General features: G+C 48.6%; 1 protein-coding gene across 2 annotated transcripts in view; it reads left to right on the top strand.

The window, feature by feature from the left end:
* Positions 1-27,132, top strand: part of COG7 (component of oligomeric golgi complex 7) — a 1,349,184-nt gene that overhangs the window by 186,912 nt on the left and 1,135,140 nt on the right. The window lies entirely within an intron of this gene.

The raw sequence follows: 27,132 nt of genomic DNA, 5'->3' as shown, positions 1-27,132 counted from the left end.
AGGTAACCGGGCGCAACAGTACAGAATATGCGAGGCTTGAAGTTACATGGTTACAGATTATAAGCAAAACAGAATATATACAGGCAATAGAAGGTCACAAAACTAGACAAAAGGGAAAATTTACAAATGGGCAACAGGATGGGGAGTATGTACAAACAAGGTGGTATCAGGAGTGTTGTATAAGCTAGTGAGCATCTAGTTGTCGACAGACTTCAGCTGATTGATATAGTTGGATCTGAATTTGAGATTGGGCTGCTCATCACGTAGAGGATATGGGAATGAGTTCCATAATTGGTCCGCTCGGACAGGGAAGCTGCCACCCCCGGCCTTAGCCAGCCTGAATCTCGGTATGATAAGCCTATTGACATTAGTGGTTCTTGACGGTCGGGTGGAGCTTCTCTTTAGGAATCTCTCCGTAAAATAGCTGGGTGCTGCATTATTCAAAGCTTTGTGAGTAAGGGATGCAACTTTTAAATGGATTTTATTTTGGGTAGACAGCCAGTTATTTTGGCGCCTTATCTTAGATATGTGTGATCTTTTAGGCACGCTGCGAGCGGCTCTCAAGGCATTATTTTGTAGGATTTGAATTCTGTGGATGATAGATTTGTTAGCACCGATGTATAGGGCATTACAATAGTCAAGCCTGGACAGAATAAGGGCTCTAGCTAAGATAATACAGTGGTCATCAGAGAGAAAGTGTTTACCTGCTCTAATGAGTTTACATGTGTAAACTGTGGCTGATGCCAGGTATTTCAGCTGTTTACCGAAGGAGAGAGTGGAATCCCGATCAAAGTCAAGTATCTTCACCTCCTTGGCCACCTTGATGATCTTGCCATCAATCTCAAAAGAGGTGTAGTCTTGGCCTAATTTTTTAAGATTAGAGCGAGTACCCAGGATGATTAGCTCCGTTTTTATCATAATTCGTGCATAGAGCGTGGGTTGCCATCTATGCCTGGATGATGAGATACACCCTATTTACCAAGGCCAAATCCTTGTTGTAATCCCCGGAAAGTGGGAGGAGAATCTGGGTATTATCTGCATAATGAGTGTAGGTGATACCAAGAATGTCCAGATCATCAAAAAGGAGCTTAGTAAATATGTTGTATAGGGTGGGGGAGACACAAGAGCCCTGGGGAACTCCGCACAAAATGGGGATCGGGTCTGCCGCTGCCGAAGGGGAGAACACCCTCATAGTCCTATCGCTAAGGAAAGACTCAATGCGGGTTATAGCCTCTTTGGAAAAATGTGCAGCTGAGTCTAGGTGGCTGCAAAGGACCTTGTGGTCGACAAGGTCGAATGCAGCCGAGAGGTCAAGCAGTAGGAGAAGGGCTGTTTTTACCTTTGTCTCGTAGCTCATCTATTTGTGCTTTCAAATCAATGAGGGCAGTCTTAGTGCCATGTTGGGTCGGAATCCTGATTGACGTGTTCTAAGAGCTTTTGTTGTTCCAGGAATTTTTGAATTTGGTTGTAGGCAATCTTGTCCAGGATTTTTAGCAAAAATGGGACTGTCGTGATGGGACTGTAGTTTGTAGGTATGAGTGGGTCTAGGGTTGGCTTTTTAAGCAAAGGCAGTACCCAAGATTGTTTCGAGTTGGTAGGCACTGTGCCCGATGCAAATGAAGCATTGATAAGTTTAGATACAAATGGGGAGAGATCTCTAGCAGCGTCTTTTATAAGCTGGGCAGGGCAAAGGTCGTCTTGGCAATTGGATGGCTTGAGAGAGAGGATGACTTTCTCTACCTCAATGATGGAAGTTTTTGAGAACATGAATCGAACAGCTGAGTCATGTTCCTTTGAAAGGGGGTCGGTATTCAGATTGTTAGTCTGGGATGGTTGATTGAGTGAGGCTTTTTTCTTAGCTATTTTCTTTCGGAGCATAGTTACTTTATTTGATAATGCTTGTTGTATATCTGAGCACCATGTTTGATTTACACGACTTCTTAGCTGTGTCCCATGCTTTAACGAAAGGTTGTTTAGATGGTATGTTGCTAATCATTATCTGTCTATTTCAAACCTTAACACAAACAGCGATTTAGAAATACATTGCTATCTAGCTTCATACCCATATCTTCCAAGGAAATATATTTAAGTCTTATGAATCAAGCTTTTGGACATCTTGTACTTTTGAAGAACTTATGGCTGATGAAGTTAATTAGCACTGGTAATGAGGGGCTGGCATTCCTCATTTTGTTGAGCTCTCTTTGCAAATCTCTGTTGTAGGGAATGGAACATAAATGGGTGCGGTCTCTGTGACGAATCAACTTCCGGGGCACCAAGAGTCCAGGGATGAATATCGGTTTCTAAACCATCGATCAACCCCACACCTTTAGTACACCAGAAGAGACCCGAACAGATTTGAATACAAGTAAATGATAACATCTCCTTGTCCAATTTTTGGTAATGTGGACGAAACGGCAAGCTCATCTCCGCAAGGTTGTGGATCATTGGTTAGTTGCAACACAGCGAAAATACAATTATTACCCAGTGATAAAAGGGACTGTCCAGTCAAAGTTGTATACAAATATCTACTTTATTACTACAACAGACAGTTCTAGCACACTACAATTACAATCCACACTGACAGTTTCACAAAGGAAAGGGATGCACTCTGGATACTGATAGGGGGGTAGTTGGTAAAGCAATCATTATTAATTTTAAAGGTTATTTGGTTTCAACACCAAAGGGGCAAAGGGTCATAATTGTCTCCAGGGTCCTTCAGAGAAGGACCAGAAGGGCAGAACCATAGTGTACCTGGTGGTGGATAAGTTCTTGGTGCTCGACGCCGTTGAGGCGTTTTCGGGGTGCTTCGCAGCCCGTGAGACAGAGTTAGTGGTGGGAGACAGCGGCAGGCAGTTCGGCAAGCAATGCTGGACGGAGGTCTGCAGGCTGTCCGGCGCGGCGGCACGTGGCCAAGAATTGCTGTTTCTGTGCTGGTTGGCAGATCTGAAATGCTGGTTGAGACGTCTCGGACGGCTCTGGCGACTGCAGCGTGACAACAGTCAGTGGTGCAGCCGGATGTAGTTCGAGGGCTCGATTGTCTCAGGAGGGTGTTAGCAGGCAACAGCCTTGTCCTTTGGCCAGAGACTCTCCGGTACTTCCCACCTAGGAAGCTTGCTGTCAGAGCCTAGCAGGGTATGCTGTGTGCTGGCTGGGTACCGGTTCTGAAGCTGCAGGACGGGTCCTCTGAGTCCGCTATCTCCCTCTGTTCCCTGGGAGATGTTTAGGGGAGGGATCTTGCTTCCCTCTTGGAACTCCTGGCCTTCCTTCACTGGCGGAAGGTGTAAGGTAGACTTTACCTTCAGCTTGGGTCCAAATTAGTCCTCCTTCTTACTCCTTGCAAAGTCTTCCGATGATCTGATCAGTGAGAGGTTCTGCCCTTTTTTAAAGTCAAACGGGCCCCAGCGATTGGTGTAGGCTAAGCCCACCATAATGGACCAAATCTGGGTCCCCACCATCAATCTTCAGTGATGCTTCAGGACAGAACGAGGGTGCTTGGCAACAGACAGGGGAAGGATGACAATATATACTTCTAAGTCCCAACCATCTTCCTGTGTGCTGTACATCAAAGCGTCTCCCTAATTAACTGAGCCTTATGCAGCGCTTGATCACAACATGGAATGAAAGAAGGGGGGCGTCCTGCCACTTACATTTCAATCATCACATTCATTCATACAAATGTTTTAAGTTTCTCATATTAGTCTTGACATGGATATCTCTGTCTGTTGTAACCATCATGCGGTTAGAAGAATACTTAATTAGGTTCACATAGCGTTCATTATTTGGCAAGTGAATCTATTGTTTCTTCTTTCTTTCAAGTTTTTTACAGAAAATATTTTTTTCTTTTTCACTTTCTTTCTTTTGTCATATATAGTTTAAGTATACAATGAACAGTGCCTAGAACAGTGCATCAACAAATATATACAAACAGCGGCTTACCATACATGTTATAATTTCGCATATCTAGGTGCTGTGATAGTACAATACAAAACATTACATCAGAACAAACAAAGCTTGTACTTTTAATGTTCTGTGAGAGGGCTCAGTGACAAGCTCTATTCTCTGGACCTCATCCAAGGTAACAAAATGCCAGGCAGAAGGGCGACCTAACCATAGGTCTACGTCATGAGGTAAAGCAAAAAAGAGAAGTTCTTATTGGGGACATCTAGAGCACACTAGGTGTAGTGTCCAGTGACGTTTCGGCTGTTGAGTAGATAAGCCTTCTTCTGGGCCATAGACAAGGTCTCCCTATAGGAGAAACATATAAATACACTGAATTAGTGATGGGCTCCTCTTAACTACATAGATGAACACGGATATTTAAACACAGAGTGAAAATTTAAAATTGTTATTTAAAAAAAACAGTGTAATGATTGTCATGTGCACGCCAGAGCTTCACTGACCTTGACTGTTGTTCTCTAGATGCTTCCTGTGGAAAAGGCAGCTGTGGACTAGTGCTGTGCCTTCAATGGGGCTTCTGACAAAATGTAATTCTACGAGTACCAAAGTGGTAATCTGAGAGAAAAAACAAGAGAGGAAAAGGGGGAACCCAGGCTTACTTCCGTGTTGCATTTTGCTCACAGAATTGCAAAAGCTGCAGTCCACAATGAATGTATGCCTCTGCATTAAAAAATATATGGAGAACATAATGTTACCTGGTCTTTCCTTATGCAAGACTAGTTCTCAAGCCGAGGAGCTGGTGACTATTTTTGGGTTTGCCAACAGGTTTATGGTTTCCCTACAAGAAAAGGAGCAGCCATGTTACAATGTTTCTCCAGCATGGGGTCTGGCATGGATTCACATGCTCATGAATATTCCCCGTCGTCAGGCTGGGAATCCTCGGTAAAGAAAAAACCAGTATCAGTTTCGTTTCTGATCTGTCTTTCGTAGTAGTAACCAATCACTGGTCTCTGCGTCATACTGACCACAGCCAATGACTGCCCTCTACCTAAGCACCGCCTCTGGCAGCCATCTTCAGATTTTTACCGCACGTTCATGTGTTGGGATCCTCGTGCTATTGCTCTCGAGCGTTAGTGCTATTTTTTCACGTTTTTTCTCAAAAACTTTGTTTTTTCGGTCGAAAGAGCCTCAAGCTCCACCGACTCTCCATCCGATCAACGGGGACCCGTGTCGGATTCGTCTGCGCCCCTCAAGGGTGAAGATTTCGTCGAGCTACGCTTTTGGAGGACTCCAGAAGTTTCTCAGGCCCGGACATGGCCCAGGAGAAGGGAAGCTCGACGCCCGGAAAGCTGTTCAGGATCTGCCCTGGATGCCAGCTGCAGAACGTCTTTAAGGAGGACGAACACTCCTTTTGTCTCTACTGCTTACATGAGGACAAGACGCACGTGGAGAAGGAATGTGCGTTTTGCGGCAATATGTCGGAGCGGACCATGAAGGACCGCCATCAACGTCTCGCCAACTGGCTGGAAGGGAAGAGCCCGTCAGGCGAGAAGAAGAGGAAGAAATCCGAGCGGTCTTCTAAGACCTTTGAGGACGCCCCTGCGACGGGGGTCCAACATAAGGCCAAGCACCGCGAGTCCGCTGGCACCGGGAGCGCCGAACCGTCGGGCTCTACGGGCGCCAGGCAGGGCGCACCCTCCCCGGCACCTTCAGCACGAGCCAACGCTCTGGGTCGGGTAAGAGGAAAGGCGAGCACCCGGCGAAGCTCCTGGAGAGGCCCCGGTCGAGCTCGAAGGCCCCATCCGAGGGGGAGCGAGGCAGTGTCCCCCCCCCCTCAAGGATAAGGCGGTGAGCGCACCTAAGGTGGTGAAGGCCTTAATCCATCCGGCCAAGCCCTCTATCGATATTGTCGCGGCGGCCCTGGCTCAGCCTGTAGAGGCTACACCAGTGGTGGCGACCTCGGGGCTCAGAGTCTCCCTGCCACCTCGGAGGGAGTCCTCTTTTGTGCCCATCGATAGGACCCCCGTGAAATCCCCGGCGGGGAAGAAAAAGGGGGGGCAGGGCGTCGTCGTAGATTCGGCCTCAACCTCGGAGGAGGAGCTGATTGAGGTCTTAAGCCACGGCCTTGGCGTGGAAGAAGACCGGCCCGTCTGGATGGATCCCGACGCAGGTGACGACGACATCGGCGAGGGTGCCGACGGGGCCCCTGATTGCCCGTCGGATTCCCCTCTGCCAGCGCCGCAAGACAACTCGGCGGCCATTTTGTTGGCTATACAGTCCTTATGTTCAGAGATAAGGACGAGACTACCGTTGCCGACGGAGGAACCTCTCCCGTCGGGGGATCCGGGACCTTCTGGTGCTCCCCCGCCCAAGAAAAGAAGGATTCACCCTCCACCTCCTTTTCAGCCGTCGCGCCCCGTCCAGCCCTCCTCCCTGTCCACCCGAGGGGATGATACGGGGACTGACACGGCAGCGACGGGTACGGACGACGAGGTATACGACGAGGATCTACCGTCGTCACCTCCCACCAGGGCTTCTCCGCCCGACGAGATTGGATCGTTCCACTCCATGATCGCCAGGGCATCCGATCTTTTCCAACTCTGCCCTGAGGAGAAGAAAAAGGAAGGATTCCTTTATCAACGGCGCAAGGCCAAGAGGAAGACGGTCCTCGCGGTGCCTCTACTGGACGACATTTGGGATGAGGGCCTCGCCCTCCTCAAGAACCCTTCCACGACGCCAGCTAGAAGGGACCGGTACGAGAAGAAGTACCGGGTCACGGACGCGGCCCCCCTGTGCCTCCGGGCGCAGCCTACCCCGGACTCTGTCGTCTCCGCGGCGGCCAGGAAGAAAGCGGGGGGGGTGCGGCCTCCACATCGACTTCCCCACCGGACGGCGAGGGAAAGAAATTGGACGCTATGGGACGCAGGGTCATCTCGTCTGCAGCGACGACGATTAAAGCGGCCAACGCCTTGGCTATCGTGGCCCGCTACGACAGGGAGCTATGGTACAAACTGGCTCCCCTGCTGGACTTCCTACCGGACGACAAGAGGGCAGATGCCCTGGAGATCCTACAGGAAGGTGAGGTGGCGTCGGACCACGCCATCACTATTGCGATGGACATCGCCAACACTGGGTTTCGCCAGTTGGGCAACGGCGTGTGCCTGAGGCGGCGTGGATGGCTCAAGGGTACAGACTTCCGTCAAGACGTACAGACCAGAGTCCTGGACATGCCGTTCGATGGGAACAACCTGTTTGGGAAAACAGTGGACGATTCCCTTCAGGCCATTAAAGCGGACACTTGGGGTTCTGCAGCAACGACGGACGCCCTTTCGGAGCAGTGGAGGCAAGGGCGCCTCCAAAGGTTCCGGCGGCGGTTTCTCCACCTACCGTCAAGCGGCCCGCTCGTCGTCTCAGGAGGCCTACAGAGGACGAGGCAAGTCTGGCGGACCCCGCCGTCGTCGCCAAGGAGGTCAAGGCGGCAAAGCCTCGTCGAAACAGGATTGAACCGGCCGTGGGGTCGGGCCCCCACCGAAGCACCCCGGTGGGAGGCCGGCTGGCGAGCTTCGTCAGCGTGTGGGAGTCCATCTCCACCGACCGTTGGGTGCTGGACGCCTTAGCCCGGGGCCACGCGCTCGAGTTTCAAAGAAGGTGCCCGCGCGTCCCCCCTGTGGCCAGGAAAGAGCTTCACGTCCCTCAGCTTCTCCTGGAGGTAAAGGCGATGCTCAGGAAGGGCGCCATCGAACTCGTCCCAAAGAGGCTTCGGGGCTCCGGAGTTTACTCGAGATACTTCCTCGTGAAGAAGAAGATGGGAGGATGGCGCCCCATCCTGGACCTGCGACGTCTGAACAAGTTCATCAAGGCGCAGAAGTTCCGGATGGTCACCCTCCAGCACGTCCTGGGGCAGCTGGAGGAAGGAGACTTCCTGTCGTCGTTGGATTTGGAGGATGCCTACTTCCATATTCCCATCCTAAAGGGGCACCGAAAATTCCTCAGGTTTGTGGTCCAAGGGCGTCACTACCAGTTCAAAGCCCTCCCCTTCGGACTACGGACGGCACCCAGGGTATTCACCAAGTGCCTTGCACCGGTGGCGGCGCAGCTGCGCCGCGAGGGGATCCACGTCTACCCCTACCTGGACGACTGGCTCATCCGAGCCAAGACGAGGGAGCTCGCCGTGGAGCACACGGCAAGGACCGTCCAACTTCTCACGGACCTGGGATTCTCCGTGAACTACGCCAAGTCCCATCTGGTACCCGCGCAAAACGCACTGTTTCTGGGAGCGAAGCTCGACACAGTGTCCCTTCTGGCCTCCCCGTCGGAGGAAAGGACCAGGTCCATCCTGGGCAAGGTACAGCGGATGTTGGTTTCCGACGCGGCCAAGGTGAAGTCCATCAAGTCCCTCCTCGGAATGATGTCTTCTTGCATCTACCTCATTCCCATGTGCAGGCTCCGGATGCGCCCGTTGCAGGAGTTCCTGGACGCGCGCTGGATCCAAACGACTGGCGGCTTCGAGGAGAGGATCACACTCGACGAGAGTTTCCGCCGAGCGGTCCGGTGGTGGGGCAGCCGCGCGCATCTGACGGCGGGCATGGACTTCCAGACCCCAGACCACCAAGAGACAGTGACCACGGATGCCTCCCTGGAAGGGTGGGGAGCGCACACCGAAAATCTGCACGCGAGAGGCCTGTGGCTCCCGACGGAGAAGTCCCTCCATATCAACGTCCTGGAACTCCGTGCAGTGTTCTGGGCCCTCAGGTCCTTCCTTCCGTCCCTCAAGGGCAAGGTGGTGAGGATCTTCACCGACAACACCACCACCATGTTTTACATCAGGAAACAGGGCGGAACCAGGTCCCCAGCGCTGTCCAAGGAGGCGCAGGACCTGTGGCATTGGGCCGTCGCCCAAAGGATGTTTCTGGTGCCGTTTTTCATCTGGCAGGGATAAAAAACACCATCGCCGACTCACTCAGCAGGGAGCTGCGCTCGTGCCACGAGTGGGAACTACGGCAGGATCTAGTGGATCGCCTCTTCCGACGGTGGGGCACACCCCAGATCGACCTGTTCGCGACGGCGACGAACTCCAAGTGCCGGAGGTTCGCCAGCAGGTTTCCCCAGGCGAGGAGCATGGGCGATGCTTTCTCGTTCCCCTGGGAGGGCCTGTTCCTCTACGCGTTCCCTCCTTTGCCACTGCTAATCCGGCTCGTCAACCAGCTCAAGAGGTCACGGTGCAGGATGATCCTCGTCGCACCTGCGTGGCCGAGGCAGATATGGTTCCCGGACCTTCTGGACTTGTCAGCGTCCCCGCCAATCAAGCTGCCGGTGGACGCGGATCTACTCTCCAGGGAAGGAGGCGCCATCCTCCACCACGACCCGAAATCGCTGAACTTGCAGGCCTGGCTCCTGCAGCGCTAGAGTTTGGAGGATACGACATACCGGCCGACTGCAGAGAGGTTCTTGCAAAGGCCAGGACGTCCTCGACTCTTAAATGCTACGGACACAAATGGAAGAGGTTCTCTGTCTGGTGCCACGCACAGAAGATTAACCCTCTACGGATTACGGCTCCCCAGGTACTGCCGTACCTGCTGACGCTGGCCAAAGCTGGACTGGCACACGCGTCCATCAAGATTCATCTTGCTGCGATCTCCCGATACACCAGAACCACGGGCCGGACGTCCTTGTGGTCTCATCGTCTGGTGAAAGAGTTCATGAAGGGACTGTTCAGATCGTTCCCGCCGGTGAAGGCGCCGGCCCCGGCGTGAGAGCTCAACGTGGTGCTGACCAAGCTCATGGGACCTCCGTTCGAGCCTCTGCACTCGGCCCCGTTGAAGTTTCTGTCGTGGAAAACAGCGTTTCTTGTGGCCATCACCTCCGCACGACGGGTGGGAGAGATCCAGGCCCTTTCCTGCAAGGCCCCGTACTTGACTTTTCACGACACGAGGGTAGTGCTCAGGACGCACCCCTCCTTCATGCCCAAGGTACCGTCGGACTTCCATCTCAACGAACCCTTGGTGTTGCCTGTGTTCTTCCCGTCGCCTTCGTCGCCGGCTGAGAGGACTTTGCACTCGCTGGATGTGGCTAGAGCGCTGAAGTTCTACGTGGACCGCACGAAGTGTTTTCGGAAGACGTCACAACTCTTTGTGAACTTTGGACCTGTCAATCAGGGGAAGGCTCTCTCGAAGGCTTCCATTTCCAGATGGCTCTCCGGCTGTATCATGTACTGTCATCGGTTGGCAAACTGACCGCTGCCTGGCCGTCCGAGAGCCCATTCCACCAGAGCGATCGCAGCTACCACGGCGTTCCTTTCTGGTGTGCCCCTGCTGGACATATGCAGGGCTGCCACGTGGAGCTCGACGCACACCTTCACGAAATTCTACTGCGTCGATCGGGATTCCAGGGAGGAGTCCAGGGTCGGCCAAGCAGTGCTGCGCAACCTGTTCGCCTGAGGTGAGCCTGGTGAGGAGGTAAGATGCTTAATGTTGAGTTTGCTGTACTGCTTTATGTTGAGCCTTTGCCACCTCCCGTGGTTGTGCATGTGTGTACTGCTATGTATTCTTTATTCATGAGCATGTGAATCCATGCCAGACCCCATGCTGGAGAAGGAACAAGTTACTTACCTGTAACTGTTGTTCTCCAGCATGGGTCTGGCATGGATTCACATGCGAACCCTCCCGCCTACCCCTCTGCGGCTCTTCACTTGGTCATACTGCCACTTCACGTGCTTCCAAATCTGAAGATGGCTGCCAGAGCCGGTGCTTAGGTAGAGGGCAGTCATTGGCTGTGGTCAGTATGACGCAGAGACCAGTGATTGGTTACTACTACGAAAGACAGATCAGAAACGAAACTGATACTGGTTTTTTCTTTACCGAGGATTCCCAGCCTGACGACGGGGAATATTCATGAGCATGTGAATCCATGCCAGACCCATGCTGGAGAACAACAGTTACAGGTAAGTAACTTGTTCCATAATGCCTGCCGTGGGGCTTAGTGTTATCTGGCAACAAGATTGTCATTGTGGAGAAGGCCGTGCTGTAGCTGCATATAAACGCCTACCTGGTGCGTCTGGCATGGAGCTTAGAGAACCACGGGTAATGCAGTAAGCAGCGCCTTGTTGAATCATTAGCGTTTGCTGGGTCTCTTCTCCTCGCGTCTAGGGAAGTGAATCTTCCCGAGCTGTACATGAACTGCATTGCGCATGCGTTTTGGAATCGTGTCCCCGCACCGTGCGCATGCGGACTAGCTGGTGCTCCTGTTGCAACCGATGTGCTGATATCTACTAGTGGAGTGAGGGAGGTTGTGTTAGCGCTCATGTGTGAGTTAGTGCAGAGATAAAGTATGGGTAATTGTAAAAGTATAAATGTGAGTCGCTGCATTGGTAATCTGATGAAAACTGGTGTTTCCAAGGCGTAAGTAGTTGCATAATTGGCTGTGTACTCATAGATGGTGCTCTAACTTGATCATAGAGGACCCAGTGTTAGGCTGGCCGCAGAATAGCTGGCCCCATAAGGAATAAAGTGGCCTAAGTGGCTAGTGCGAACTCCCTATTCCTGTGCAGCTGGTTGAAAGCAGTTTCCTGTTGCTAGGCTGTACCGAATAGGGGGGCAGGCTGAGCTGTGGTGTGGCAACACTGGAGGTGGCTGCCGACCATGGCATGGAACATTAGTTATATGGGCCTGATTGTAGTGCTTCATTAAGGCCCATGGTGGTTAGTTTGAGTTTGAAGATCCACCATGATTCTTTATGGTTTAGTGGACTAGAGTCGTTGGTGGTATCATGGACTTTATCTATTACCCACTACAGCATGTCATCGGGCCATGTTGAAACTCAAGGTAGTGGGAGACTAAAGGAGCAGTATGCACTTTGCAGCGAATGCGAGATCTATGCTCCCCGATCTTTTGTTTATTTGTCTCCTGGTTTGCCCTACATAGCGTAATCCATACAGACATTCTATTGCATAGACCACATTGGATGTTTTACAATTCGAAAAATGTTTAAAGTGCCATTCCTTGTTGTCCACCATGAAGGATGTCATCTTCTTTGTTAGTCTGCAAACCGTACAAGTACTGCATGGATGGTGTCCTCTGATCTCCCTCATGTTCCCCAGTTCAGTTCTTGTGTTTTTTTTTAATCTGGCATGCATAAGAATTTTCTTTGTTTTTGACACGTTTCAGTGCCATCCTAGGTAGTGGCTCTTCCATGAGACTGAGTTGTACCAGTGGCCAGAATTTCTTGATAAGACCTTTCAGTTTGGTAGCTGTCGGGCCAAAGGTGGTGACACATGTCATCCTTTTTTCTTTTTCAGTGTTCTGCGCTTTGGGTACAAGCAGGGATTCCCTGGGTGTATAGAAAGCCCTTTTCTTAGTATTCCTCAAAAGCTTTTTGGGGTATCCTCTGGTCTGGAGTCTTATTTGTAGGTCTGTGGCATGTTGTTTGTACTGATCCAAGTCTGTGCAATTTCTGTGAACTCTAAGGAACTGCCCGCAGGGTAGATTGTCCCTTAGATTTTTGGGATGATTACTCCTATAATGCAGCAGGGTGTTGCGGTTTGTTTCTTTTTTGTAGAGGGTGCACGCAATTTGTTGTTACTTGGTCGGATAGATAGATCCAGAAAGTTGATCTCCAGGTTGCTACTGTTCAGGGTGAATTTAATTTCCTGAGTCTGTAGATTGATCCAGTTCAAGAAATTGTCCAGGGTGTCACTGTCGCCTTTCCAGACAAATATGATATCATCAATATAGCGATACCACTGGGAAATGTTTTCCACAAAAGGGTTGGTGGTATTAAGAACATAGCTGTGTTCATATTCAGACATGTAAATGACAGCTCTACTCTGAGCAAAGGCTGCCCCCATGGCAGTGCCACAGGTTTGTAGGAAGAACACATCATCAAATGTGAAGATCTTGTGCGTAAGGGCAAGTTCCAGAAGCTCGACAATAAAGTTGGTGGGAACCTGCTTCTGCGTCATGTGGTGTGTTAGATAGTGGCATATACATTCCGCTGCTGCATCTCGGGGTATACTGGTGTATAGGCTTTTGATTACTAGTAATTCTTCAGTTGGAGCGAATGCTTGATGTTCAAATTTGGCTATCGTCGCGATGGTGTCACGTGGGTATGTGGGTGTATGTTGGCAAACAAAGCAAGCTGCTTCAGGAGACGTCAGGCTCGCGTGGAGGGACAGCCTGTGTGAAAAACGGTGCCTGACACTTCCGAGTTCAGTGAGAAAAGGGTTCTCACAACAGCCAAACAGACGCTGCATGGGGTCAGATTACAGAATTCCCCACTGGTGGGAAACCAACCCAAAGCATCCACACCACGACACCACGAGGGGAGTCCGGGAGATGACTCCTTTTGGACTGGTGCCGTCGCAGAGACCAAGCAGAACGGCATAGCGGGGACAGCCCTCAACTGCGCCTCCCATGGTTGTGGCATCCACCCCTCATTCATCCTCCTACCCTTCCCCCCAACCGGCTCCCCCCGCCCCCCCATCCCTCTTCAAGGACATCTTGAGGATTCCCTGAAATAAAGAGGCAGGACCAGTTTACAAAGGTGGAAGTCACAAATACTGCAGCAACCTTTATTGAAGCATCAAGCCAGGAGTTATCTTACAGGTGCTCCATTTCTCCACCACGCCTCAAGAATATTCTACGCTGGGTGTGACTTCTTAAGCACCCCCTAACACCCGTCTATTGCTTAGTTTCCTTCTTCACATTCTACCATTCTTCTACCCCCCTCTAACCCATCCCCCCTTCTGTCATTCCTGAGTCTCTTCTTCCTCCCCCAGACCCTCAGAGCGTTCACCCCCTTTGTGTTTTTCCAAATTATTGCCGCCCCTGGTTTTCCTTGCTCAGTTCTTTCTATTCCCCAAGTTGCCAAACCACCCCCCCTCCAAGTTCTTCCTAGCCCCCACCTCTTAGCTCTTCAAATGCTTTGCCCCCCCCGACCCCAACTCCTTCTAATGCTAGTCGATTTCATCCACCAGTGCCTTTGTTCTTCTCCCCCACCCCCCCCGGCTCTTCTATTACCACCATCCCCCAGCAAGTCTATTCTAACCCCTAATTCATTCAAGACCTGAAAATCCTTACTCCCCCAGATGCATTTCCATCCCCTACTCTTCCCATTCCCCCAGCTGCTTCCCATTCCCCCAAATCTTTCCTTACCCAACTCCTTCCTTACCCCCGCCTTATCCATTCCCCAAATCCTTTGTTCCTTTACCCAATCCTTCCTGTAACCAAATTCTTCCCGTCCCCCCACTACTTCCCCTCCCCCCCTCCGTGTTGGAGTTGGAAGTACTTCCAAGACCCCTAATCCCTTCCCCTTTCCCCAGGGCCTCTAGTCTAGTACTCCTGGGTGCTGTACTTCTAAGCTATTGGCTGCGCAGTCCCCTTTGGGATCTGTCAGCGCTTTTCTTGGGATCACCATGTAACATCCGCTGGGCCCCTCTGGAAGAGAAAACAACAACACATTTCAAGACAGTAACATGACCATGCCTCTGCAGTGGGAAGGGTGGGCGGCTTCCTCTGAGCTTTGGAGGGGAAGCAGGACCAAGAGGGCGCACCTAGTGGCCAAGGGGCCTTATAAAGATAAAGCCTCCTCCCCAGTCCGTTTCTCCTCAGTCGCCTCGCTTGTGACATGCTTCTGCCCCTCCCCCCCCCTGTGGGTGGGGGCAATATCTTTATTCCTCCTTCCTTTCCTTTCCAACCCCTGCTTAGCTGGGTGGGTGTCCCCACTAAGGGTGGGGTCACCTGCCATTTGCCGTCCTGACGGCGTGTTCACCTGGCAGAGTGGGGAATCCAGCAAAACCCAGCCCCACACAACGAGAGGAGCCGTACACTGCAACCCTCGTACAGGTACCCAGTGGGGAAGAGGGGGCTCCAGAAATACAGGGATGAGGTGAAAGCAAAAGTGGGCTGGCACGTGAGAACACCAAGAAACGAACAACATAATCCTTAAAACTGCACTAAAACTGGTGATTGAGAAAGGAACAAAACAAACAGACTTTAGTTGGGCACACAGTGTTTTCTTAACAAATATTATTCTCACTCCTCCCAGTTTGTTGGAAAATTGAATGAAAAGGGAACACAGGACTTGGCAGGAGAGGTATACCAAGACTGTGGATCAGGCTGGGACGTAAGGCCTGACAAGAATGGCATACTGGTAAAAGAACCTGTGCAAGAAATAGGTTTACACAGATCTTGGCAGGGTAGTAAACCAAGACTGCAATTTAATTTAAAGTTAATTAAAAAGGGAGGAACAATCTTGGAAGCTATAATTTGCATAATTCCACGATCCCTTCCACCCCCTTCCCTCAGCACTCTTCTCCACATTCCGTCCTCTGCCTTTCTCTCAGTCCACCACCTCTCCTTCTGATCTCGCACAAACACCCTTCATCCACTTCTGGCACCACGGGTCTTTTATACCTGGGCCTTCCTATTTCCTCTCAGGTCGGCACCCTCCTGCCCGGGGAAGTCTGGGTTCTGACCGGTAACCTGGAGGTGATGTGGGCAAGATCTGTATGTGCCATCAGTTTTCTCATTCACGGAGCACTCTGCTAGTGAGGTACTGCATCCTGGGTCTGGTAGTTCTGAAATGGACAAGAAAGGGCTTTTGCCAGCTGAGAGGCTACAAAGCATGGTGCAACAGATATCGTTGCCAAGCTCAGATATTGTGGGCACAAAGAGGTAGTTCAGCGGCTGGGGCCCTCCCAACCCTACACCATCTACCCCCAGTCTGGCTGGGTCGGTGATTTCCCGAAGGTAGGACTGAGCATGATTAACAGAAGTTTTATTAACAAAAAGAAAGTCCCTCACTAGCCCTATTGCTAAGAGGGGGTTCCATATCTAGTAAAGAAAATATCAAAGGTGCTTGTCAGGACATCTTGCACAACCCAATAATGTCCTCTGTCCAAACCTAAACTACCTAAATGGCCATACCACTATAAAGAAAAGAAGCAAAAGTAGCACAGATAAATTACTCGGACTTACTGTTTGGATCAAGAACTGTTCACTTGCTCGGATCGAGTATATATTCTGCTGCTTAAACCTGCACTGCGAGCCAAGCCAGGGGCTCTTGCAGGAGATAGACCGCAGCGCTCAGGAGGTGGGGCTTGCGCCCGTCACGTGACCTATAGCGTGACTTTCTTGACACCTGAAAGCGCACCGCCGTCCACCCTTGCGGCGTAAAGCCCTTCGGAGATAAGCCCACATGCTGTTGTGTGGCTGTTTGGTGGTGTGTTTGGGCGGGAGACTGCGGAGGTTACGCTCTTTGATCCCTTCCTAGCACACGACTCCACACGGAAATCTGAAGTGACCCTCAACCACGGAGTGATTACAAAGGGCCGGGCTGCCAAGGTCTACAGGAGGACACTGTGCAGGTTTTACAGTATTAGGGTTTGGCTTCATATTAGATCAACCATAGAAAGTGTACTGTGGCTATAGTATACACTTTTAAACTGTGCGGAGCGATTGTGTATGCTTATATACAGCACTTTAATACGGGCTGTATATTGTTGCTCCCCTACGGTTTAGTTCTTTAAGCAGGTCTCCAGAAATACTAAATATGGATTTTTAAGTGAGCTTTTAAGGTATCTGTTTGATATATGATTGTTTGGTATCTCTGTAAGAGAACACTCGAAACCATCCATACTTGCTAATCTGTGTGGTACGTTGTACTTGATTTTTTAAATAGCACAGGGAGCATCGGTGCTTTGATTTCAGACGTGTTTCACATATAGGAATTGTGTGGTTAATTCAAATACGCAGAATTGGTAGAGGTTGTCATTGAGTTGGGCCCTTAGTCATTGATATCCAACGCCAATTAGTTCCAATAGCCATGGCTGCGGGACTAAGGAGCAAACGTAATGATTTTACTGCATTTACTTCTTCAAGTATTGATTCTCTCGTTTGTCATGGTAGCATAGCGTATACTGATTTGATTACTTTAGAAAAACGGCTATAGCACCATGTACACAAGATAAAGGTTGTTCTGTTCCATCTGAATGTGAGGTCATGATTCATGCTAATGAGAGGAGCTCTTCAGCAACACTTTGTTCCATCACCTCTCAGAGCGTGAACAATACGAGTAACAACTTAGAAATTAATGCAGAAGAATATGAGGGCAATCGCTCGGAGGCTATTATACCAGATTTAGCCACTAGCGATCAACATGATCGGATTTTAAAAAACATGGTTGATCTTGATGATAAAGTGACTTGTGCCATAGGTACATTAACTCCACTTTTTAATGGCTCAATGATAAAATCACAGAGGGTCACGTCCCACTCATTGGGGGATACAAGCTGGGTAGAGGAACCAACCACAGCCACCTTAAAACCACCTGCAGTTGACTCTCCGCCCCCCCATATGACCTACACACCCGTCAGCACAGATGGCTCAATTAGACCTTTTCAAATTGATCCTATAGATGAACCGACAGAAGTAGGTGGAAACGTGTCGAGGTCGCCATATACCTTTCCGGTAATTATTAAAATATTGGATCTATTAGATAAGGGCCATGATTTGACGCATTTAGAATTAAAAGAAATAAAAGCTACTATGCACCATCTAGGAGCTAAAATTGATAAAATTGAAGGCTTTATTATTGCTGCAGATACTTTAAGAGCTTTAAACACTAAATCGCCTCAATTTTGTCGGACATCATGTGTGAAAGCCACGCAAACTGAGGACAATTTTAGTATCTATACGACAGCAACTTCTAATAATAGCACATCTCTTTTGCCATGTGAGTGTAGGTCGGAAATAAAAGAACTCAAAGTGCTAATTGAAACATTGTCTGCTACTATCATTCCCCAACTAAATAATGCATTGCCCCCGGACGAGACCCCAGCTAGTCCCTCAACCTTGGTGCAGGTACTTGACGAACAACAGTTGATAGAATGTGAAACGCAGAATTCCGAAAAAGAGTTTTTTCATGTCTCGTCGTGCCAAGAGGATGCACAATAGAGCATTGAAAAGACTTACAAAAAGGAAAAGAGAGGTAAAGGTGACTAAATCAGATATGGAGGGAGGGAACAATAACACCACGCAATTGGGAACTGTATCTTCTCAAGATACGGTGATTATATACTCTGATGAAGAAGGCATTGATCTCCGGCAATTTTCAAAGGAAAGCCAGGAAGCCTTAACATCGACACAGAGTGCTATTTCTAAAACGCTGACTAAAAAGAAAGGGACGGAATCCATCACAAAAAAAGTAGGGAGCACAGATGAAAGGCCACCAAGTAAGTGTCATGAACCCTCTTGGTTGGCGATGGATGCCGTTGTTACGGCTTCGCCGCCATTAACACTGCCACCACGTTTTTTTCACGTTTCTCTGTTTACGGTCTAGTGTTTTTTCCTCTGTTCTTCGTCTCGCCTATTTACTTCCTGCTTCCCATGATTCCTTGCGTTGCAACCGTCTCCTTTGGTTTTCACGGTGAGACGCTTCCAGTGCTTTTCTCTCGCTCGCTCTTGTTCCCCCTTCTGGGGATTTCTCTCCCTTCTTTTCTCCTTCCTTCCCGTCTCCCTGGCGGCTCCTCTCCTCCGCCGGTTTCCCTCTGCTGCTGCGTTTTGACGCTTACCGGCTACATGCCAGTGTTCTTTCCTTCCTTGTCATTTCCTCTCCGGAAGGATCTTCGATTTGTTTACCTAAAGGATCCCGAGGCAATTGAATTTCACTACCACTACAGCGACAACTACATCTCTCATCGCAATCCACGACTACAACTCAGGGGTTTTTTCCGCCTTTGGGCTTTTTCCCCTTACCCGCCTGCATACGGGAACGGAGCCAAGGTGGTAACCAATACAGAGTTCCACCACGGCTTCATTCCGTGTCAGAGCATTCACAACGAAGAGTAAAAAGGATTACCTTGCCCACAGACACGGCGTCGGAGCCTCAGACCCTGAAGACTCAGGTGAGGAGAGTGGTGCCTCGGGTGGGAAAGTGAAGCATTTGGACAATACCCTTACGGTGACTTCAAGTCATTCTCCAGATTGTGACAGTTTGCAACGCCCGAAGATACCAATGGCTACTCCAGAACAGTTGCAGGATCAAATCCAAGAACTATGGAAAGCTGTACAGTCCCTTTCTCAAGAGCTTCAGACTGTTAAGGCAGAAAATGTGGTATTAAAACAATTGGTTTTGGGCAAAGAACCTTCCCCTCCCCCAGAATTGCCACCTATGGCCCTATCTTCGGGGAAGTTCGACGGTTCTCCCAAAAAACTTAAAGAGTTTCTGGAAGCTGCCACTATTTACTTCACTTTCCGCCCTCATATGTTTTCTTCTGATCAGGCTAAGGTTGGCTTCCTCATTTCGAATATGGTGGGCAATGCCCTTGCGTGGGCTACACCTCTTGTGACAGGAGAAGACCCGGTTCTACAGAATTACGGGAATTTTAAGATTCTTCTCAGAGAATCCTTTGAAAGACATGAACTCACCTACACTGCTTGTGAGGATCTCCTGGATGTTAAACAGGGAGCCTCAGATCTCCTCACCTACATTACTAGATTTAAGACTCTGGCGGCAGGGGCCGGTTGGCCTGAACAGGCACAATTTGCCATTTTTCGTAGAGGTCTCAAAGAGGAGATAAAGGACGAACTAGCCCGGTCTCCCCGACCTGCCTCTTTTTCGGATCTTTTATCCTCCGTCCTACAGATTGAACATCGTCTCCATGAGAGACGTAATGAAAGAAGACGTTACAGAGAAAATCCCTCTACCATAGGGACATCATCCAACACTCTTCCTCCATCTTCTAAACAGAGTGAAGAACCTATGCAGATTGGAACCACCCGAGCACCACTCTCCATGGAAGAAAGAAGAAGACGAAGAGAAAGAGGGCTTTGCGCCTACTGTGGGTCTGACAAACATCTGCTCAAGGACTGTTCCGAACTACCTCCACGGCGTTCGGGAAATGAATCACCCCGGTTTTAAAAGGGACAGAAAACCGGTGGTTATCTAAATCTTCCAGTCCCTACGTTTCTTTGGCTGTATCCACAAAGAAGACACCTGAAGATTCCAGACTCATGGTTATCAATATCAGCGTGATGATCCAAGATCAGCTCGTAGAGACTTTGGCACTCTTAGACTGCGGAGCAGCCGGTAACTTCGTTGATACCTTATGGGTTGACAAGGTGGGCCTCAAAAGGCTAGCTAGACTCGAAGACCAGAAGGTGGAGGGTGTAGATGGTACTCCCTTGTCTTCAGGACCCATAACGCAGACGACTGAGGAGCTAGAAGTCCGAATTTCCCAGCATGTGGAGAGTCTTAAATTTGACATCATTAGAGCTGCCCATTTTCCAGTTATTTTGGGAATCACTTGGCTCAGGAGACATAACCCACAAATAGATTGGGTATCTAATTTGCTACGTTTCGAGTCTGAGTTTTGCAAGAAGCATTGTATTCCTCAACAATCTTATCTACAACTACAGGTCACCCCTGCTTCTTGTCAGGAATCCTCAACTGTCCATAATATGGCACATCTTGGTGAGGCTTTCAGAGAGGTTTTCACAGAAGTCAAGCCAGCACCTTTACCACCCCATCGTCCTGAGGACTGCTCTATTGATCTTGAGCCCAACGCACTGGTTCCGTTCGGTCGTATGTTTTCCTTGTCCAGATCCGAGAAGGAGGTCTTACGAACTTACCTGGATGTGAATCTGCACAATGGCCTCATTCAACCTTCAAAATCTCCTGCTGGAGCTCCCTTTTTCTTCATCTCCAAGAGGGATTCCAAAGAATTACGACCTTGCATTGATTATAGAGGTCTCAACAAGGTCACTGTCAGAGACCGCTATCCTATGCCACTCATCACAGACATTCTTGAGGCGGTTCAAGGTGCTCACATTTTCACTAAGCTGGATCTTCGCAATGCATACCATTTATTGCGCATTGCTAAGGGTGATGAATGGAAGACGGCTTTTCGAACACCCTTCGGATTGTTTGAATATAGAGTCATGCCCTTTGGGCTAGTTAATGCTCCCGCAGTTTTCCAAAGATTTATGGACCGCATGTTTTCGGATCTCTTATTTGTTTCAGTGATCATCTATCTAGACGATATTCTTGTATTTTCCATCAACAAGGAAGAACACGAAGAGCATGTCCGGACAGTGCTTTCTCGACTTAAGGAGAACAGTTTACTAGCCAAACCTGAAAAATGCCAGTTCGGGGTCTCGAGCATTCCCTATTTGGGGTTTATTTTGTCTGACCGGGGTATCTCCATGGACCCTCGCAAGGTGTCTGCCATTTTAGAGTGGTCTTCTCCCACCTCTGTCAAAGAGGTTCAGAGATTCTTGGGTTTAACAAACTTTTACAGAAGATTTATACCCCGGTTCTCCGAGATGGTGCTACCTATAACCACACTTCTCAAGAAATCATCTGGAACCTTTGTGTGGTCATCGACGGCAGAGTCTAGTTTCAGACATCTCAAAACTTTGTTTTGCTCAGCACCCATATTGCTCCAGGCCGATCAAACTAAACAGTTTATCGTGGAAACTGATGCCTCTTCCGCGGCCATCGGTGCTGCCTTGCTCCAGGAGTTCGAAGGTATAGAACATCCAGTCGCCTACCTCTCTCGCACTCTGACCATCAGTCAACTTCACTATACCGTCCTTGAAAAGGAGTTACTAGCTATGAAATTGGCCTGTGAGGAATGGCGACATCTGTTATTGGGTGCCAGTATTCCCTTCATCATTCGCACGGATCATAAGAATCTAAAGGTCCTGCAGTCCCTCGAATGTGCTAACTCTCGCCAGGCGCGATGGGCTTATTTTTTTTCCCAATACGATTTCACCATTACCTATTTACCAGGCTCTCAGAATGTCCTAGCCGACGCCTTGTCTCGCAAGGAGTTGGTTGCTGGTTCGGGCCACCTCTCTACCGAACTTATGTTTCCATCTACTCGCATAGTGGCACCTCTTCACACTTTTCTACAGGAACTCAAAGAAGCTTCAGACTCTGAACCCTGCTTTAGAGACAAATGCTTGGCGTCTCAGTTTCATACCAAAGATGGTCTCTGGTTCTACAAGAACCGACTTTACATACCTTCAGGACATCTCCGCAAGAGGATTCTCTACTGGTGCCATGACAGCCGAGTTGCAGGACATCGAGGCCAGGCAAACACCATTGAACTCATAAAACGCTCGTTTTTCTGGCCCAATCTTCGACGAGAAGTCCAGTCATACATAAAAGCATGCCCAGTCTGCGCTATGGCAAAGAATCCAACAGGCAAACCGTTAGGTCTCCTCACTCAGCCTGACATACCACAAAGGCCATGGGGGAACCTGTCTACTGACTTCATTGTGGATTTACCCTTATCAGAGTCCTGTTCTTGCATCATGGTAACTATAGATTCATTCACCAAGATGGCCCATTTCTCTCCACTGGAGGGCTTACCTACGGCCAATCGCATGGCCGAAGTTTTTGCCAGAGATATATTTCGTCTTCATGGCTTGCCCGATAAGATTACTTCGGACCGGGGTAGCCAATATATTTCTAAATTCTGGAAGGCTTTGTGTTCCCGGTTAGGTATTGACCGTGCTCTTTCATCTGGCTACCATCCCCAGACTAATGGTCAGACGGAAAGACTCAATTCCACTCTGGAACAATATCTCAGATGCTACATAAATAGACTCCAAGATAATTGGGTACAACTCCTGCCCACGGCAGAATTCACCTACAACAACTCCAAACACTCTGCCACGGGTATCTCTCCTTTTTACTGCAACTACGGACTTCATCCCAAGTCCATTTGGCCCATTGCTTCTCACACCAGTAACTCTCCTGCTGCCGAAGCTGCTTTATCGGAAATTTCTGAGGCTCACCGGACGGCCAGAGACAGTCTAGCGAGGAGCCTTAGAACCTACAAAACCCTTGCTGATCAACATCGCCAAACGGCCCCCACTTGCACTAAAGGGACGAAGGTATGGCTTTCGACCAAATATTTACCAAGGTGGATCCGGTCCTCCAAGTTGTCTCCTCGGTTCCTGGGTCCGTTTCCCATCCTAGAAAGAATCAACCCGGTGGCTTACAAGATTCAACTACCCTCCTACCTTCGCCGGGTGCACCCGGTGTTTCATACCTCCCTTCTCAAAGAATCACGAACTGAACCACATTTTAGGTCTAAACCCTTGCAAGACATTTCACCCAGAGACTCCCAGGAGGTGTATGAAGTTTCTAAAATCCGTGACTCCCGCTACTACCGGGGACGTTTACAATATCTCATTTCCTGGAAGGGGTATCCCAGGTCTGAAGATTCCTGGGAACCTGTGCATTTTGTCAAAGCGCCCCGCCTAGTAGCTAAATTTCATCAGAGCCATCCTGGTAAGCCGGGCGGGGTGGGCACTAAGAGGGGGCATACTGTCATGAACCCTCTTGGTTGGCGATGGATGCCGTTGTTACGGCTTCGCCGCCATTAACACTGCCACCACGTTTTTTTCACGTTTCTCTGTTTACGGTCTAGTGTTTTTTCCTCTGTTCTTCGTCTCGCCTATTTACTTCCTGCTTCCCATGATTCCTTGCGTTGCAACCGTCTCCTTTCGTTTTCACGGTGAGACGCTTCCAGTGCTTTTCTCTCGCTCGCTCTTGTTCCCCCTTCTGGGGATTTCTCTCCCTTCTTTTCTCCTTCCTTCCCGTCTCCCTGGCGGCTCCTCTCCTCCGCCGGTTTCCCTCTGCTGCTGCGTTTTGACGCTTACCGGCTACATGCCAGTGTTCTTTCCTTCCTTGTCATTTCCTCTCCGGAAGGATCTTCGATTTGTTTACCTAAAGGATCCCGAGGCAATTGAATTTCACTACCACTACAGCGACAACTACATCTCTCATCGCAATCCACGACTACAACTCAGGGGTTTTTTCCGCCTTTGGGCTTTTTCCCCTTACCCGCCTGCATACGGGAACGGAGCCAAGGTGGTAACCAATACAGAGTTCCACCACGGCTTCATTCCGTGTCAGAGCATTCACAACGAAGAGTAAAAAGGATTACCTTGCCCACAGACACGGCGTCGGAGCCTCAGACCCTGAAGACTCAGGTGAGGAGAGTGGTGCCTCGGGTGGGAAAGTGAAGCATTTGGACAATACCCTTACGGTGACTTCAAGTCATTCTCCAGATTGTGACAGTAAGCCCCTTATAGTAGATGCTCTGTCCAAAAATCCACAGGTATATCGTGTAGGTTTGGGACTTGAATTAGACTCCAATAGATACAGAACCAATTTTATCACATTCAAAATCGACTCCGACTTGTTTCTTTCCGTCCTTGGGCAGAACCCGCACTACTAGGAAAGATGTGGCACCTGACCCACCTTTGGTACCTGAGGATTTAAAATCTAAAATCATTGGTCAGCCGGAACCTAAAAAATCTTACAGTGCTGTTTGCACTGAGCGGCCTTCCCATTTAGGGAACCCGATAGGAAAAAGTGAACTTACTAACACCAAGTTTTTTAACATGATTAATGCAAAGGGTAAAACCTTAACATTAGGTTCGGAATATGTAACAACTAAAATGAACTTGATTGCTCCCTTGGGTGGTAAGGATAAGATGCCTCATGCAGCGAATGAGGTTGGAGATGAATTCCCCAACCTTTTGAAAAGGAACAATTCCATGGGTAAAGAGGCGACAAGACCTATCTCCACTCCTACTCTTATTTCCATACATGGCCCGGCTTTGAGTAGAACCATCCCGATTACCAAGCAAAATGATTCCAGTACTGCCAATCTGGCTCCTCTGGGTATTCTTGAAAAAGCCCTCGAGGAGGGTAGGATTGGCAGGGAGTTTCTTATGAAAGCGATATCTGATGTAGTAGCACTGATTCCGCAATGCACTGAACCAAAAACTCATATGAAATCACATGATGACATTCTTGAAACATTTCGAAAGGCCTTCCATATTAACGAGACAAACTTTACAACCCAAAATAAGGCATTATCAACAGTAGGAGCGCCAGAACCGAAAGAGCGATTATCCTTTCCACCTAGCACTGTGGAGAAACTCTCTGACAAGATACCTGAGGGTATGGATAATATCTTTCTGGTTGGGCTGGAAGGTAATACGGGGGTCACGGCTGGGAAGCGGATTAATCGATCATTTATACTATCTCTATTTTCATGCATCCCGCAACTAAGAATGGTGAAATCAGAAGATATTCTTAGAGTATCTATAGCTCAAACTGACAATCGTAGAGCAGTGTGTTATTTGAGCTCTGAAACCATATTAAAATGTCTTGTTTGTCACCAGGAGGAGCTCAAAAATCGAGTAATAAATCTATTCCCATTTGATTCGGAATCTTTAGCTAATGATTTTTTAGCCTACATTCCTACCAACGTCGACACAGAACCAAGATGCAACAATGACACCCAACAAAACAAAGCGATAGTCGACGGAGATTTGCATGCACTTCTAACCCACATAGCGATAACTAAAGATATGCCATGGTTGGAACCCATGGTTACTGCCCTCCTGGGAACTAAATCTTCAGCTTTCCACACATAGCAAGAGGAATTAGGACTTTTCAAGATAATCTCTTCGAATACGTGTGGATATATGAATTTGTGTAGTTGGCATGCATCTCTATCCATCTATGAGCAACCCACGATTCTTATACTGCAGGAGACAATGAAACTGCACAAGTTTTCTATACCAGGATTCACCACCTATTGTAAGCCCGCCAGGAGGCCTTTATTAGGTCGGCCTAGTGCTGGTCTTGCAATAGCTATAAATAATTTGGTCGGCCTCCACTCAGAATGGGTATGGGAATCTTCGAACCTCTTAGGTGTGGTTGTCCTCAACAGCATGTCTAAAAAGTTTCCTTCGATTTTGATTGTTTGTCTATATTGGAATCCTGTCAGTTCCATGATCGATGCAATGTTAGATGAACTAGACGATTGTCTAGAATACATAAGCATGAAATTTGAATATATAGAAATCATTATTGGAGGAGATTTTAACTGCGATTGTAGAGAATCAAGCGAATATGGCTCACTTAAACCATAATTTCTTTCACGTGGCAGGGGTGCGCAATTTAGAGAGCTATTAGAGAATTGGGATATGGATATAGTAACACACAAATCTTTAAATTTCAAGCAACATGGTCCAGAGATCATAAATCAACGGCAATTGACTAAATCTTTATCTCCCGACCTCTGGCTATGCTTATCTCATCTTCCCAATGCAGTCCCATACACCTCAGCGATCATGCACGAATTATCTGTAATCTGAAATGGGAATGCAGACAGTTAGCCAGTATACCAGCCCTGGCTCTAGCCGAGACGGATCACCCATATATCTCCATTAGATGGTCCCAACGTCTATGTCAGCAATTTGTTAAGTATGTATTTGCACAGATCAATACACTTCAACTTCTCAAAAATGAAATGGAACTAGTAAAGCTTAATCATTATGCTAAAATAATAGAAAACGCACTCTTAATTTTCAGCAAACGGTACACTAAAGCTTTGCATTCACATCCCTTTGACGCTACTTGTAAGAACATTAAGAGAGCGAAACAGAAGGCAATTAGACAGCTCAAAACATCTGGCCTGGGAGCGGAGCAATATTGCTATATGAGGTCTCAAATTCTGAAAGAATTTAAGAGGAGCATAAAACATGCACGCATACTAAAGTATAATAAAGACAATTGTGACCTCATACGAGCAATAACTCACCACGATACAAGAACTATATGGCAGATGATAAAAAAGAATGATAAGAAAACTGCTTTAACCCCCATTTGCTGTATATCGGAGAGTACATTGTGCGACTATATAAACACAAAATATCGTATTCCTATCACATATGAGTCAGTTCCAAATATTCAGCTATGCTATAGCAAGATCGCCCGATTAAATTGGTCACAAGATGATCTAAAATGGGCTATTTCAAAGATCTCATACTCTAGATCAGCCGGCCGGTCCGGATGGTCTTCCTCCTTGCCTCTATAAGGCTGATCCGGAGTTTTGGGTCGAAATACTAAAAACCAAATTTGACAATATCATTAATACAGGTCAGATTCCTTCCTCTTGGACCACTGCGAACATAGTGCCAATATTTAAAAAGGGCGATCTGGCTCTTCCCCAGAATTATAGGCCAATTGCACTGATTAATACTGATGCAAAACTGTTTGCCATTTTGCTCTTACACGAGCTTGAAATATTCATTGAAAAAAACAATCTTTTTTCAAGATATCAAACGGGCTTCAGAAAAGGTTTGAGCACCTCGTTGAACGCAATGGTCATGTCGCACCTGATTGCAACCACTAAAGGAAAGA

The sequence above is a fragment of the Ambystoma mexicanum genome, chromosome 2q (genome assembly GCF_040938575.1).
Source record: "Ambystoma mexicanum isolate Mex_15411 chromosome 2q, UKY_AmexF1_1, whole genome shotgun sequence".
In the NCBI taxonomy this organism is placed as follows: domain Eukaryota; kingdom Metazoa; phylum Chordata; class Amphibia; order Caudata; family Ambystomatidae; genus Ambystoma; species Ambystoma mexicanum.
This window is presented reverse-complemented; position numbering and strand designations above follow the sequence as displayed.